At 42.6% G+C, this 6,000-nt stretch overlaps 1 protein-coding gene across 1 annotated transcript in view; it reads left to right on the top strand.

The window, feature by feature from the left end:
• Positions 1-787: 787 nt before the first annotated feature.
• The window catches only part of LOC129239246 (Y+L amino acid transporter 2), a 118,329-nt gene continuing 113,116 nt past the window's right edge, over positions 788-6,000 (top strand). Inside the window, exon 1 of the mRNA XM_054874623.1 lies at positions 788-1,082. The gene's annotated coding sequence lies outside the window, so the exon portion shown is untranslated. The remainder of the gene's footprint in view (positions 1,083-6,000) is intronic.

Here is a 6,000-nt window from a genome sequence, read left to right as displayed (position 1 = left end):
GAAAATGTCCTATGAGGGCCCCTACTAAGGGCCTGATTTGAAGTCTACTAAATTTTATAATATTTTTGGATAGACATAGATTTCGCCTTGGCCATGTTTGCCTAGCAATTTCACAGGCTTTGATTTACAGAATTGATTCGTGCGTCCATAACACGAAACTTACAAGTTGTGAGAGGTAAACTAACTAACCTATAATGCCCCATACTTTCTTCTGTGTTCTATATGTCTTGTTCCATGCCTGCTCAGAACTTTTCCCAGTGCGATCGTTTTATGGCAGCCATTTCACAATGAACTGCATTTCTTACATTCTTGCATTCAGTATGCGTTATGATGTTCTGTCTGAATTGAAGGAAGGCGAATAATAAAGAAAAACTGTAATCTTAAAAAATACGATTTTAAACCACTGTGCGCTCAACACACCTACCAAAGATGCGACTAAGTGGGCAAACCCTACACTCTTACGCTACATACTTTAAGGTTAGTACGCCGATTCAAGGCTAGAAAGCGCGCGACGGGCATTGTCGTCGGTAGGCTACGAACGAAGTTATTGGTATGTTTGTCGTGACGTCGCCAACGACGCCAACAACAGCGTCAAACAAGCGACTAACACACAAAGCTAAATTATTCGTGCTTACCGCCAATTGTGGATGCTGTGTATCCATGAGATACAGCAGGAAAACTTTCATTAGAGCATCCGAAGGCGTCTGAGGCCGATTTCAGCTAACTTTCGACAGTGCACGATTTCAGTTCCAACTCAGATTTTGTGCAGGCGTGTACGGGTTTTCCGTGGAGTGTGCATGAAGTGCGTTTTCGTTTTAAGATCAATTGATTTTTGGCTGTAAAAAAATAATAAAAAATAAAAAAGTAAATGAAAAAGTGTAAAAATCTAATAAGAATCCTTTTAAAATGATTTTGTAAAAGTAATGCAAATAAAAACAGAAAAGATATAAAACAAATTACGCCAAAGAAAACGTGCTAGGCATACACGCAGATGTGTGTACCTTAAAAGGACTAAAAGGACACATGCAAAGCAGAGATAATTACTTGGCTCTACGCACATTTCAACCCAAATTATTTTTCGTGTAAGTTGCGAAGAAGTTATTGATTTTTATAGCAAAGCTTGACATCTTAATGTCCTTCAGAATTTCATTTGAATCCGCAGCACATTTTATTTTTCGCTGTATTTGCTGATTATTCGCTTTAAGGCCGAGAGCTGTCAACTGTTGGTGTGTATGTGTGTTTCTATGTGTGTGTGTGTGTGTGTGTAGCTAGCATGTATGCGTGGGTGTGAGTTCTAAAATAACTCAACATTCGATTTTATCCTCTTACAATGCGCGCTAGAGCAAACACACGCATACACACACACATGCATTTTTCATAATCGCATCAGCCGTTATACACTTCCGTAAGGACGTTAGTGTGAACCACTTAGCACCGACGGCACTGGAAGGGGAAATACTATATGTTAAGCTTAGCAGCATTTGTGGGTTGCTCAAACTATTTTTTTTTTTTTGTTCTTCTCAATGTATCCATTCGTATGTGTGTGTATACGTGTAAGTGCTTAGAGAGGTAAGTATACATAAATATAATGCAAAACGTCATACGTCACGCCCCCATTGAAGCTTGTAGCGCTGTGACGTCACAGACATGAGTGCGCAATGGCGCGTTGTAAGTTTGCAGGATTACAAAAAAGTTGCAAAGTGTAGAGATACTTAAGCGCACATTTAAATATACGTACAACAAACATTTTTACGCGCCTGACAGCCTCCTGCTTGGCGTTGAAGGAATAAGTGAATGAAACTCGTATTTTGCGCCCTCTACTCATTACAGTGCCTCACTCGAGCCCAATTGCCTTAGTGAACTTAAGATGGAGCTGGGTTGGACTGGGCTGGTTATGAGAGTTGAACGTATGTGCCTTTATTTCAACTGCATCCTGCTGAGATATCTCATCCCTCTTGGCGTTATAGCAACACATTTGAGAGGAAGATGTGATGGAGTCTGCGGGGCTAGCCGCAATATGTGACAGAAGTCAGTGAACCATATCCCAAATGTATTAAATCTAGTCTTAAAACTTTTTTGCGCTACCTTTAACCCGACAAATCCTCTGCTATTTGTTTTGGTAATAAATATGCCGATGACTTGGTCCTAATGGTCTCAGGTCCATTTCCATCAGTAATGGCTGAAATTTTGGAAGGTGCACTGGCTACACTCAGTAGTTGTTGGGCTGCCAGTTGCGGTCTCAGAGTCAACTCTGACAAAACGGAGTTGATGCTATTCTCCAGGAAATATAGGGTGGGCCATGTAAAGTTTGCTTTTTGAATCGGCTATAAAAAACAAAACTAATCAATATTTTTTCAAACTTTTTTTATTTTGAAGATTGAACATTGCCATTTATGAATGAAAAATAATATCGTTCAAATGACTGCCACGACTGGCTTTACAGTAGGCCATTCGATCAACCCAATTTTTAAGCACATTTTCGATTGTTTGGGCTCCAATTTCATGAATTGCAACTTCGATTTCGTGTTTTAAAGCATCAATCGTCTCTGGATGGTTTGCACAGCATTTGCCCTTAACGGCTCCCCACAAAAAAATAGTCCAACGGGCGTAAATCACAGCTCCGAGGCGGCCAATTGATATCGGAATTTCGGCTGGTTATTCGGTTTTCAAAAACGGTAGCCAAAAGTTCGAGTGTAACTTTGGTAGTGTGACAAGTTGCACCGTACTGTTGAAACCAAATGTCGTCCATGTCATCCTCTTCAGTTTTTGGAAACAACTCGTTGAGCATGTCACGGTAACGCTCGCCATTTACTGTAACCGCGGCTCCTCCAAACAGTGACTCGTTGTAGATGCATTTGCTTCTCTACAGTAACGTGTGGATTTTGTGAGCTCCAAATCCGACAATTTTGCTTATTGACGTAGTCACCGATGTGAAAATCAGAAAAGAAAAAGAAGACTCACCACTTTGGAAATAGGTTTTCAATATTTCCCAATTTTGTTCAAGCGTATAGCGTCCAATTTCGTAAATGTCAAACCTTTAAGTAAATTATGAACACATTTGACATGTCATTTGTGTTACCATTCTCAAAAAAATAGGTGCTTCAAAAATCAAACGCTATATGGCCCTTCCTGTATAAGGGTCCACCTTTTAAGCTTCCAAGCTTAAACAACCAGCGTCTTACACTCTCGTCGGAAGTCAAGTATTTTGGTGTAATACTTGACCCCAAACTCCACTGGAAGCTGCACATAGAAAATCGAGTTAAGAAGGTTACTGACCTTCTACGCCTATCAATCTATGTTCGGCAAAAAAGGGGGTCTCAAGCCACGTGTAATTTGGCTGTACAACTTAGTGGCTCTGCCAATTTTGACATTTAATTGCCTAGATTCGTGGATAGCTCTTCAGAAGGGTTGTAGCCACTAAATGAGAGAGAGTGCAGAGAACTGCATGTGTGGACATCACTCTTGCTTGTAGAACATGTCCCACTGCTGCCCTCAACGTCATTCGGCTCTTACTTCCCGTGTATCTTCAAGTTAGATCCATTGCTGCTCAGAGCGCTATAAGGTGCAGGTGGATTGGCCTCTGGAAACAACTTAGTAGCATCTTGAAGCAGATCTCCCCTTCCCTCTCCAGCCTAGATCCTTTTTCTCTCCTCCACTACTAAGGCTTTTGGCGTGATCAACGAGAGCCCTCTTGTTCCGTTCGTAGTTATGTCTTCAGAGCGCTCAAAATACGGATGTTAATTATTAGAGCAAATACATATTTTGTTCACCGTGCTTAGAAGCATTATCCCCCCCCTAGTCCTTACAGGCAGTTCAACTCTATAGGCAGCTCTTCTTTCAGCTCATTTTATTTTTAATTTTTTCCTTGTACACTACTCTCGGGAGCATAGGGCCTCGACAAGACTCTTCCATCGTACACGGTTCTGTGCTGTTGTTTTTGCACCGTCCCATGCGATGTCGGCATCTGTTAGTTCGCGCAGCATCGACCTTCTCCAAGTGTTTTTTGTTCGACCGCGACCTCTGCTCCCTTGCGGGTTCCAGTCCAGTGCAATTCGCGTGATGCTATCTAGTGGTTTTCTCAGTGTGTGACCTATCCATCGCCACTTTCCTCGTTTGATTTGCCTAAGGATGGGTTCCTCATTTTAGTAGTCAGTCTGAAATTATATTTTCTGGACTTCTTGAAATATAATAAACAAATCCTGTGCAGTTGGCTATGCCTAATGCAGTGCCCTGTGAGAACGCCCGCGCACATTCTGAGTTTGGCCTTAGGGATTGTTATGAGTTGCGTCAACCACCTTTGAGGTTCACCTGGCGTAACCCCATTAGTGCCAGCTCACATCTCTTAGCCTTAGCTTTTCACTTTTAAGCTTCTCCTTGAATGTGTGTTGTCTCATAGCAAGGAACTGATCGGATCATATTAATAACGAGACCACAGCCTCTTCAGCCAAATCAACCGCTACTTCGTTTCCAGTTATACTGCTGTGTTCTGGGACCCATATGAGCCGGATGCGAGATGCGTTGATGTTGAGAATAGAGTTCAAAAGGCCAACATTGTATTGCACAGATGCAAAAAAAGGTTTGGAATCAAATGGGGATTTTTGTTTTTGTTTTTTGGGGTGGGAGGTTAAAATCAAAATGTCAGAAACATCATCAAAGGCGCCGTCGCACCAGTGGTATGTGGGGCATCCTCCCACTAACACTATAACATTCCTCCTCCTCGGCTGATTTCCACCCTGGAACCGCTTTAAACATTTCATCAAGGTGGAGCCGCGTTTATGCCTATTGACACAACCTGGTACCTGCGTCCAGGTCCTTCTCTTGTGGACGTATGAAGATCTTACGTCAGCGATGGTATCCACTCCCCCCACTGTTTTCATACGTGGTTTTGGAAGAAATGGAACATCGGAGAATTTGCGATTGCGCAGTATTTACGAACTATCGTCTTGTCTTCTGTCTGATATTATTGTGAGTGATTGACTCAAGTGTCTGTGTTTGTGCTCATTCTGTCCGGAAACAGTTCATCTCCATTTCGTAACTGCAACTGTAGCTGCTGTTGCTGGGTCTTGCGCACCCATTCAATTAATTGGAGTCGTAGCATAATTTTTCCAGTAAACGCTCGAACCCCCACGCATTTAGCACTGGATGAGCACATGTCTTGTACGATGTCATTAGGACTAGCTGAGTGTCCCAAAACCCTTTCAAGTTTTGCACGTTCTCGTGCGAAGCGATCACATTGAAAAGCCACGTGTTCCGCGCTTTCGATTGCATTAGGACAGCTTGGGCAAAATGGGCTTTCTGCCAGATGAAAGTGGTGGAGATATTCCTCGCATCACACACTGGCTTTGCACTTCAGTAGTTCGGCCTATTTCACTATATGGAATACTTGTTTGGTGGCCAACAACTCAAAAGAAAGTTATAAGGAAATACTGCGCAAGGTCCACAGAACTGCATTTTTATGCATCAGCAGCACTTTAAGGACTTCCCCAAATAAAGAGCTCGAGGTGCTAGTCAACTAGCCTACTCTAAATCTGTTAGCACGTGGCCGCTATGGTAGATCCGGTGATTCAGCCGCGCCACAAGATTAACATACCGCCAAGAAGAGAGTGGCAGCTCAAAGACGATGGGGAAGAATGGAACTAAATTTTTACACGGATAGATCCAAACTAGAAAATAAAGTCGGCTATGGAGTTTTTCCAAAAGATTAGGATTAGAAACGGTACTAAGCTTCCACTGCTTCCAGGAGGCCAATAGGTCATGGAGAGCAGAAAATAGCTGTGTTACAACTAGGCTAACTGGGCCGCTAATAGATAAAAAATCTCAGGAGAATTGCTGTCGAAAGTCTTGGCTTGAGTCATCGGCCAGTGGCTGTTAGGTAGGCATTCTTCTAGGTGAGGAGTATCTTCTCATGAACACTGCAGACGTTGTACCGACGAGGAAGAGGACGATACAGTAGAATACTTCTGCATCCAGCCTTAGCTAGGAGTAGAGCCAGGTAATACC

This window comes from Anastrepha obliqua, chromosome 1, assembly GCF_027943255.1.
Source record: "Anastrepha obliqua isolate idAnaObli1 chromosome 1, idAnaObli1_1.0, whole genome shotgun sequence".
NCBI lineage: Eukaryota > Metazoa > Arthropoda > Insecta > Diptera > Tephritidae > Anastrepha > Anastrepha obliqua.
This window is presented reverse-complemented; position numbering and strand designations above follow the sequence as displayed.